This window comes from Nilaparvata lugens, chromosome 5 (genome assembly GCF_014356525.2).
Source record: "Nilaparvata lugens isolate BPH chromosome 5, ASM1435652v1, whole genome shotgun sequence".
NCBI lineage: Eukaryota > Metazoa > Arthropoda > Insecta > Hemiptera > Delphacidae > Nilaparvata > Nilaparvata lugens.
The window spans coordinates 67,083,199-67,093,955 of record NC_052508.1 but is presented as its reverse complement, the minus strand read 5'-3'; the positions used below and the strand labels follow the sequence as shown (position 1 = coordinate 67,093,955).

At 34.8% G+C, this 10,757-nt stretch overlaps 1 protein-coding gene across 1 annotated transcript in view; it reads left to right on the top strand.

The window, feature by feature from the left end:
* The first annotated feature begins 7,788 nt into the window (after positions 1 to 7,788).
* The window catches only part of LOC111049555 (ATP-binding cassette sub-family G member 4), an 83,301-nt gene continuing 80,332 nt past the window's right edge, over positions 7,789 to 10,757 (top strand). Inside the window, exon 1 of the mRNA XM_039429121.1 lies at positions 7,789 to 8,214. The gene's annotated coding sequence lies outside the window, so the exon portion shown is untranslated. The remainder of the gene's footprint in view (positions 8,215 to 10,757) is intronic.

Below are 10,757 nucleotides of genomic sequence, written 5' to 3'. Positions count from 1 at the left end.
TCGACAAAGAACCTGTATAGAACAAGGAACAACTCTTATTTTTTTTCCAAAACAGGTAACATGCAATTTTCATCCAAGTTTACAAATTTGAAGAGGAAAAGCTTGACGAAACTCGAACCAAAATTGATCAGCTATGTAGAAAAAACAAGCTGTAATATTCCTCCAGTTTTTCCTGTGAATTTTTTATCGAATGTAGCCTACGGTCGTAAAAATTTTCAAGATTCATAAATTTATTATTATGGCTCGGCTCAACCAAGGCCTCTTGAATTATATAACCGTGTTAAAATGTCATAGGTCCGGTTGCACAGAAGCCGGTTAAATTTTAATCGTGATTAAATCAATCAAGAACCAATCATTGAAGGCGTTTTTTGAAAAGACAGCTCCTCTGATTGGTTCTCCTGGAATTAATCACGGTTAGAATTTAACTGGCTTTTGTGGAACCGGAACATAGCGAATGTCAGTGGTGAGAACTGAGAACCAATCAGAGAAGTCTTCTTTTGAAAAAGCATTCTCTGATTTGTCGTCGTCTCATTTGATCATTATTATAATTTAAAAGGCTTTTGTGCAACCCGCACATAGAATGTCAGTGATGAGAACCGAGAACCAATCAGAGAAGCCTTCTTTTGAGAAAAGCATTCTCTGATTTGTCGTCGTCTCATTTGATCATTATTATAATTTAAAATACTTATATGCAACCAGCCAGAATTCAATTAAATGATATTTTTAACGTGAGGTCCACGTTTTAATGACAGTGATTGATTAGCAATGGTTATTGCTATCCTTGTCTATCATTCAACAAAGAAGAGAGCGCTATCTCTATCTTGCTTAATTGTGTTGCAAGATCGTCTTTTAACAACAGCACTGACTCACGACTATGACCAATTACTTGATTGTTCTTACTGTTGAACTAGTAGTACTGATTTGAATATTCTAATTGGCAATAGATGAAATTGAAATTGAAAAGAATTAATTAACAAAATATCTTATCTTAATTATGAAATTATTTTAAAACATAATTTCTTGCTCAATAAAATATAATTGATTATTTTAAACGAGAATGAACAGTAAATATTACATCAATAAACCTGTATCAGCTACCGTCAAGAAGGCATTGACAAGACAGTGAAGATCGGCATCGTTGTTCTCCTATCTTTCTTCACTGTCATTATAACGTGGACCTCACTATAGGGTAAGATACAGCTTAATTAATTAACTAAATATTTCATCTCGATTATGAAATTTACTATTTTAAACGAGAATTAATAGTTAATATTACATCAATAAACCTGTATCAGCTACCGTCAAGAAGGCATTGACAGGACAGTGAAGATCGGCATCGTTGTTCTCCTATCTTTCTCCACCGCCATTATAACGTGGACCTCACTATAGCTTCATGCTCGTTTGATCTGTCCTCAGCTTATCGACCGAAGAGTAGCTGAGGTCCTAGTTTCGACTCGATCAACTTTTGTCTGTTTGTTTGTTTGTACCGCAGTTATTGTCCGATTTGAATAAAATTTGGTATCCAAGTACTATGAAACAGAGCGCGTCGACTTACCTGAGGTTTTTTTTTAAATTTTCATTTTAAGGATAATACAAAAGGAAAAGGAGTCTCCTTCGAACGCCAATATTACCTCAATATCAGACTATAGAATTATTCATCATGAATCATCTGTCGAGTGGATTATTAATTGCATTCAATGACGCATGCAATAAATACTGAAAGTAACATAGCATTTTCTCATGACCTTTCTCTGCTTTCAACTCGGACTGACCTGTTGCAGTATGTCTTGAAGGAGATTAGCTTTTGATTCTAGCATTTTTGATACACCAACCCCAACAGCCATTACTCGTTCATACACCGATATCTCGTTGACAGGACAGGACAGAATTTACTCTGATGGACAATATGGACAGAGGAGGCTGTGGTTTATAACTGCGCGAGGTCTACTGTTCACAGAACTAGTAGTTAATGAATAATCCATTACTTTTTACTAACAGTTATAAAATAAACCTCCACATCCTGTGTAAAGTGCTTACTTTACTCCCTGGTACATAATAATACTAAAGTGTCACTTTTTCGCTCTCGGGAGGAAAAACAGGAAAACTCCCTAGAGCGTAAAAGTTACTCCAATTAAATAACATGGGAAGCATCTCTATTTTAAAAACGTACATTTGAAATAGGTTAGAAGGTCTAAGCTCAGATAGGAAGCATGTAGAGTAGGTAGTCATTAAACCAACTAAATTCAATATCTCAACCAGACATTTGATCAATATAATATATATGAAATTTATGTTTGTATGCTAAAATTATTGCAAACTTTATACCACTATACTAAATGAATGTATAAATATTTTTTTTATATTCCATGTTATTTTAAATACCAGCCAACGAATATTCCTCATTAACTAATCAAATAAACGGGAGCCTCATCATAGTTGTAGTTGTGACGGCCATTGTTGTTACAACTTTGGCATAGCGCTGTCGGCGGAGAACTGTGATTACAATCCAGCCCAGCTGTTTACTTTTTAGATTATGTTGTAACACATTGTTTGGTCACGTATGTTTTTAAAAATTATTTTATTTGCAGTTTTTATAAAAATGTTGTGTATATCACGAGTGAAAAATGTGTTTTCTCCCTCAGGAAAATTGTTGCCCTCGGCTTCGCCTCAGGCTTCAAAATTTTTCCTCAGGGAGAAAAAACAGTACTTTTCACTCTAGATATACAAATAACTATTATACGACTTATATCTAATGTTGCAGTGCAGCTTATATTATGAAGGCAGATCAGTAACGACCCTATTCAAAGTTTCAAAGGAGGATTAAAAGCCGGCAGGTGGTCGGATTTAATACACGGATTGGAGGCTCACCTCTATTGGACTGCTATTAAAAAAATGCAGACAATGAGTATAGTGAGCAATCTGGCAACAAACAAAACAAGCCAACCTTTTGTATTTCGCTCATCTTTTGTTTTAAACATAGAATTCATCCATGTAGTATCTACATTCTAAACAAAAACATCTACTGACAAGTATCGGCTAGATAGAATAGATACATGATTTTGGATACCATCAAAATCCAGATCATTTTATCTTCGAAACGGTCCAGATTGATATTTTGAAAATGGAATTTACAATTTACAAAAAGTGTCTATAGTAGAGGATCCCATTCTCAACAAGTAGTAATCTGAAAACACAAGTTGAAATTGTCAACCATAATTATTATTTTATTTTCAATTTGTGTTTTCATTAGGGAAAAGTACCCCAACATCACTCACAACACAACTGTAAAGTAGTAGTTTAATTAGTATTAACTAATTTTATTTATTTATTCATTCATCTACAAGAGAAAACAACCATAATCAAGTCGAAGATTGAGAGAGAATCGAAAAGATTATAAAAAAACTGTTTCTCCCAAATTTTGATCTAGTATATATATATATATATATATATATATATATATATATATATATATATATATATAAAAGCGAAATGGCACTCACTGACTGTATGACTGACTGACTGACTCACTTACTCACTCAATCGTAGAACTAAAAATCTACCGGAACAAAAACGTTTAAATTTTGTAGGTATGATCAGTTGGCCCTTTGGAGGCTCACTAAGAACGGATTTGGAGAAAAATCCAAAGATACGCCCAAAATCTGCGTTTTTCAGCGTTTTCTCAGCTTTATCGAGAACAAATGAATAGAAAATGTTCAAATTTAGTACAGAAGATCAGCTAGGGTGTAATAATGTTGTATTAGAAGGAATTTGCAATAACGTCGAAGATACGCCCACAATTAGCATTTTTGCTTTTTCTTAGATTTATCGAGGACAAATGAACAGAAATTGTTCAAATTTAGTACAGAACCTGAGCTAGGGTGCAATAATGTTATGCTAGGAGGCATTTGAAATAACGCTAAAGATACGCCGGAAATCTGCGTTTTTCCAGCGTTTTTGCGCTTTCTCAGCTTTATCGAGAACAAATGAAAAGAAAATGTTCAAATTTAGTTCAGAAGCTGAGCTAGGGTGCAATAATGTTGTGTTAGGAGGCATTTGAAATAACGCTAAAGATACGCCGAAAATCTGCGTTTTTCCAGCGTTATTGCGCTTTCTCAGCTTTATCGAGAACAAATGAACAGAAAATGTTCAAATTTACTACAGAAGCTCAGCTGGGGTGTAATAATGTTGTAGAAGGAAATAGTTTGAAATGTTTGAAATAACGCCAAAGATACACCCAAAATTAGCGTTTTCTCAGTTATTTCATCAAGTAATAGACAGTAAATTTTCAAATTTGGTACAGAGGTTTAGCTAGGGTCTAAAAATTTTGTGATGAGGTGACTTTAATATTTCATCAAAGATACGCCCAAAATAAGCGTTTTTCTCAGCTTTTCTGCGTTTTCTAAGTACTTTGACTTTCTGATGGAATGAAGCATGCTCAAATGAAAAATGCAGGCAAGCGAAGCGAGCCAGTTGATCTCATTTTTGGACGATCCAGTCGGATATGGCGAGCGAAGCGAGCCTGACGGCTAGTACTATTATATTATTACAACTTTAACCAAGTTAGAGGTCCACATCATGACAGTTTTAATTAACATAGATTTTGCTATCCTTGTTTATCATTCGACACAGCAGAATATAGCGCTATCCTTTCCCACCTACGCAAGTTGCCAGATCGTTTCTATCGGTGTTGAAATATTATTGATCTATATTTATATAAAAGCGAAATGACACTGATCCATTCACTCACTCATGCTCATTTTCATTTAATAGCTCATAGCATAGAGAAAATTTACCGTAAGTATCTTTGTATCTTCGTATATTGTATAATTTGTCTCTGCTCATAGCCAATATTTTTGATAAAGAATCAATCAATACTTTATGTAGATATAAATGATTATTGCTCAAAGAATTAAATATAAAAATCTGGTGTGGCGCACTCACACAACTTTCCTTGCCGTTATGAAAATTGATCACCTGACGCTAGTGTTCCCGCGCATCTCAAGTCTACTATTCAGTGATTTGAGCCAGCTGGTGACAGGGTAATAACGCTGGAGACACACATGAGGTCTGCTATCTCTTCATAGTGAATGATTTAATAGAATCAACAATAATTTGCAATTGAATAATCACATTTTCTCGAATTTAAAGCTTATTTTCAATTTTAGGTGAAAATGTTACTGAACATTAATTGTAGAGGTTTTCATGCTCAATCTACTCCACTTGATTTTTTTTGTTTCAATTGTATCTGGAGCCTGATAATTGGGATTCTATCTGCATTGATGGGGCGAAGCTCCTGAAATTTTTACAGATATGGGACTTGTGGCAGTTGATAGAGCTTATCGATGACTATTTTAGGTATGAATTTGATCAAAATCGTAGGAGCCGTTTCCGAGAAAATCGCGAAAAACCCTGTTTTTGACAACATTTTCGCCATTTTAGCCGCCATCTTGAATCGCATTTGATCGAAATCGTTCGTGTCGGATCCTTCTATTGTAAGGAGCTTACGTTCCAAATTTCAAGTCATTCCGTTAATTGGGACATGAGATATCGTGTACACAGACGCACATACACTCATACACACACACACACACACACACATACAGACCAATACCCAAAAAACACTTTTTTGGACTTAGGGGACCTTGAAACGTATTGAAAATTAGAAATTGGGGTACCTTAATTTTTTTCGGAAAGCAATACTTTCCTTACCTATGGTAATAGGGCAAGGAAAGTAATAATTGCTCAAAGAATTAAATATAAAATCTCAATGTGAAAATTCTTCTATAGCGAAAAGTAAAATGGAGAGTGGGCCTAGTTATTGAATATCCGAGGGAATGACTGTGTTGAACTTGACATTGGCACTGAAAGTACAAGGGGGAGATGCCAGGGATGCCACAGTTCAGGGTGGTAGAGGGTGGAGCGTATTATTTGGGTTGAAGGGTAGAAGCGTCGTTGCGATAAAGAGAGGAACATTTGGGATAAAGACAGAAGCATCGATTGGATGAAGTGCGCAGAGAGGAGAACGTGTGGGGTAGAGAGAGAAAGATTCGGTGGGATGAAGAGAGAGTAACGGAGAGCGTCTATGGTGGGATAAAGAGTGAAACGTTGGTGTGATGGAGAGCGAGTGAGTAACGGAGAGCGTCCATGGTTGGATGAAGAAAGAAACGTTGGTGTGATAAAGAGAGAGTGAGAGATAGTGAGTAGCAGAGAGCGTCTATGGTGGGATAAAGAGAGAAACGTTGGTGTGATAAGAGAGAGAGAGAGATTAGATTAGATTTCTTTATTTATGTATGTTACAACATATACTGGCTTATACATTTATATACAATAGCTTAAAATACAACAAAATTATAGATGCATTTCAAATATAAACTAAGAAAATAATTATTGAGCTGTATATCATATGAAAAAAAAAACAATTTGTAATAACTATAGATAAGAAAGATAATATTGTTATGCATCTAAGAGAGAGAAAGAGAGAGACATTAGATTAGATTTCTTTATTTATGTATGTTACAACATTTACTGGCTTATACAATAATTTACATTAAATGATGGTAATGCTAATTATTCAGCGAGTTTTACAAAGTATGAATAATAAATCAATGAGAATAAAGATGGAATGCAATTAGAATAACGATGATATAATATTGTGATGTAACTTCATAAATCGGCGGTGTTTCAACAAATAATTGTCGATTCTCGAAGAAGGATTAAAAATAATATCCTTCCCATCAATACACCACCGGGTTGTGATAGAATAGAGCTGTTGGGAATTATAACTCGAAGTAATGTTTAAATAAGAAACTCTACTTAATAAGTTGAGAACTATTTGATTTGAATCTTAGAATTATGGGATGAATGATATTAGAATGAGTAATAGTGAATACAATATTGCATTTATAATATTAAAATTGGATAATTGGAACAAACGTTACAGGGTGAGATTAAATTAAAATTTTAGAAATTGATTGAGTAATATTGATGATAAATACAATACTAAATAATATTAAATAAATGGATATGTGATAATTTTTTCCAAGAATTAGGGTTCCTGTCAATACCTTAGTGAATAAGATAGTCATAGCAGATTACAATATTCTCGTATTTCTATTGATTTTTATTGTGTCGCAATTTATCATATGATATTATATTATGTATATACTTTTAATCTGATTTTTGATGAATTACTCTGGTCAAAGAAATTTCGCAACTGTTGTTTTTTTTTGTTTATTTTTTTAAATTTTATTTCTAATGAGTATTCTCTTTTCTTTCTGCATTGAATATGGTATTTCTAGGTTTTCAGAACTTATTTTTTTCCTTTTTATTTTTCCTAGTATTCAATAATTATTAATTTTAGTTTTTGGGATGGACTCCCACCAGCGAGCAAGTTTTACTTTTGCTGGTGGGAATTTTCATTTTCATTAAATGGTTCATGCTGTGTATTAGAATTGTTAATTTTTATTATAATGTATCGTGCATGTTGTATGATGATGGAAATAAATAAATTTGAAATTTGAATACTGAAGAACATAACATTTTGAGATGAGATTATAAATTTTGAGAGAGAGAGAGAGAGAGAGAGAGAGAGTAGCAGAGAGCGTCTATGGTGGGATAAAGAGAGAAACGTTGGTGTGATGAAGAGACAGCGATTAACGGAGAGCGTCTCTAGTGGGATAAAGAGAGAAATATCGGTGGGGTGATGAAGAGAGAGCGAGTGAGAGTGAGTGTGAGAGAGAGTAACGAAGAGCGTCTCTGGTGGGAGACTGTGCAGCTGTTGGAAACAAGAAATCGATCAGAGGCGCCCCGACGCGACAAGTCACCAGTCGTGTTTCGAGCATTGAACGCAGCTTTTGAGGTTAGATTGGTCGTGACATCGTGTGATCCCCACTTATTCCCGCCAATTAGTTGCATCTCTGCCTCCTGAATCGCATCAGCGGCTACTTGCACTATTTCAAACAAATTTGAACTGTGGGTCAATTCGATTGTTCGCGCGCGGCTCGGGTGTGTGAGTGTTTGTAGTGATGGCAAGTGAATCCACAATCTCCTAGAAGTTGACACGGGAGAGGTTGTTTGTCTGTTTCTCTCTTATATCTTACATCTCTCATATCTAGGTTGTTCCATTTCATCTTCTGATCAACTCCAGTGTGAGTGGAGAGGTAGGCCTGCAGAGTTCATCACCCTTCCAATAGAAGAGAGCACGCAATCTATAAAGTGAGTGCAATTGGATGAAAAAAAATCAACTAACTTCATTTCTAAATGTAGATTGAAACTTAGAGTAAGTGAATGACGATGAATATGAAGAATATAATATGATTTAGTGGACAAATATATGTCATCTACTTTATTGAAAAAGAAAATGATATTCATCAGGACAAAGTCTTTACTGAGGAATTTGTGTGTTTCTAACAAACACTTTTCCAAACTATAAAGAATTACTTTCTTGTTGTTTTTGCTTTTGTTGTTGCTTTTCTTCTTCTTCTTCTTCTTCTTCTTCTTCTTCTTCTTCTTCTTCTTCTTCTTCTTCTCCTCTCTTTTTTTCCTTTCTTTTTCATGATCATCGTCATCCTCTACGTAATCACTATCATCACAATCATCATCATCTTCTTTTTCTCCTTTCTCTTCCTCGTCATCCACCTCCTCCTCCTCCTCCTCCTCCTCCTCCTCCTCCTCCTCCTTCTTCTTCTGTATTCTTCTTCTGCATTCTTCTTCTTCTTCTTCTTCTTCTTCTTCTTCTTCTTCTTCTTCTCCTCTTGTTCTTCTTCTCCTCTCTTTTTTTTCCTTTTCGTTTTCATGATCATCGTCATCCTCTATATAATCACAATCATCATCATCTTCCCTTTCTTCTTTCTCTTCCTCCTCCTCGTCCTCCTCCTCCTCCTCCTCCTCATCATCATCATCATCATCATCCTTCCTATTAATCTCATTTCTCTCTCTCCGTTCACATTAAATTTACAGTAGAAGTTGAACACTACAACTGAACTCCGTACTACAATTTTCATGAACCAAAACCAGTGAGGAGTCTCAGAAGACTGTACTTGGTTACAGAGGTGAATTATGAATTTCTACGAAGCAGTCATAATTGAAATATCTTTAGTGAGCTTGACTTTATAATAGCAGAGTTTGATTAGCCTTTCCATCAACAAAAATCACAAAACATAATTTTTACTTTCCTTGCCCTATCACTATAGGTAAGGAAAGTATTGCTTTCCAAAAAAATTTAAGGTACCCTAATTTCATGTTTTCTATACGTTTCAAGGTCCCCTGAGTCCAAAAACATGATTTTGGGTGTTGGTCTGTGTGTGTGGGTGTGTGTGTGTGTCTGTGAACACGATAACTCCATTCCTAATTAACTGATTGACTTGAAATTCTAAACTTAAGGTCCTTATACCATGAGGATCCGACAATAAGAAATTCAATAAAATTCAATTCAAAATGGCGGAAAAATTGCGGATAATGGCTAAAAAACCAGGTTTTTCACGGTTTTCTCGAAAACGGCTTTAACGATTTTCTTCAAATTTATACCCTAGATAGCTATTCATAAGCCCTATCAACTGACATGAGTCTCATTTCTGGAAAATTGCAGGAGCTCCGTAATATTCCTGAGAAGAATGAATTTTGTTAAATTTCTATCACGATTTTCTCAAAAAAGACTTGACCGATTTTTTAAAAATTCATACCCTGTATATAACAGCTCTATCAACTGGCATGAGTCTTCTCCCTGAGAAATTAACAGGGGGTCCACCCCATCCTTGAAAAATTTACTTTGTAACCTCCTTCTCGTGCCTGTGTAGGTAGGTAGGTAGAGTAGTTTATTCAAAAGAACACATGTCGATATTTCATTTGTAGAACAGCAGTTTTGACAACTTTTAAAAAATCCTCAAATTTCATAATTCAAACAAAGGAAAATGTACTCTGACACAATCACAATAGTATAATCGTAGTTTTAATTATTCAGCTGCCAATCGCATAATGTTATTCCTAAATTATCCTCGTTAATGAGGCTTGTAGATCAATGAGCAAGGAAAGTTGTGTGAGTGTACCACACCAGATTTTTATTTTTGAAAGCCGAATTTATCAGCATATTGAACTGTTTAGCTCATTTAACATCACTTTTTTATCATCAAAATTAAGGAGATAAACAATATTAGGTTTATCCAGTTGAATCTCGCTATAAATATTCATTTATGGGACTATTGGTGGCAACTCACCGCCAATGACAACAAACTATTACTGAGAGCGTAAACATTTCATTTACTTATGAAAACTACATGAGTTAAAATTGAGAATCCGCTACATTTTTGATTAAATGAACAACAGTAAGGTCCACGTTATAATGGCAGTGTTTAATTGGAAATGGTATTGCTATCCTTGTCTATCATTCAGCTAAGCGGATAGCGCTATCTCTTTCTCGCTTTGCTCTGTTGCCAGATCGCTTTCTATCAATGTGGAAATAATAATTAACTGACAAAATATTTCTTTTAATTATGAAAATTCATTGAGAAATTATTGAAAAATATAATTTCTTGCTTAATAAAATATAATTGATTTTTTTAAACGAGAAGGAACATTTAATATTACATCAATAAACCTGTATCAGCTACCGTTTATAGAAGGCATTGACAAGACTCGGCAAAGTTTTTCTTCTATCTTTCTCCACTGCCATTATAGCGCGGACCTCCCCATAGATGGAAAAGTGAATGATCTAACTTCTATAGAGGGCATTGACAAGACAGAGGATCGGCAACGTTTTTCTC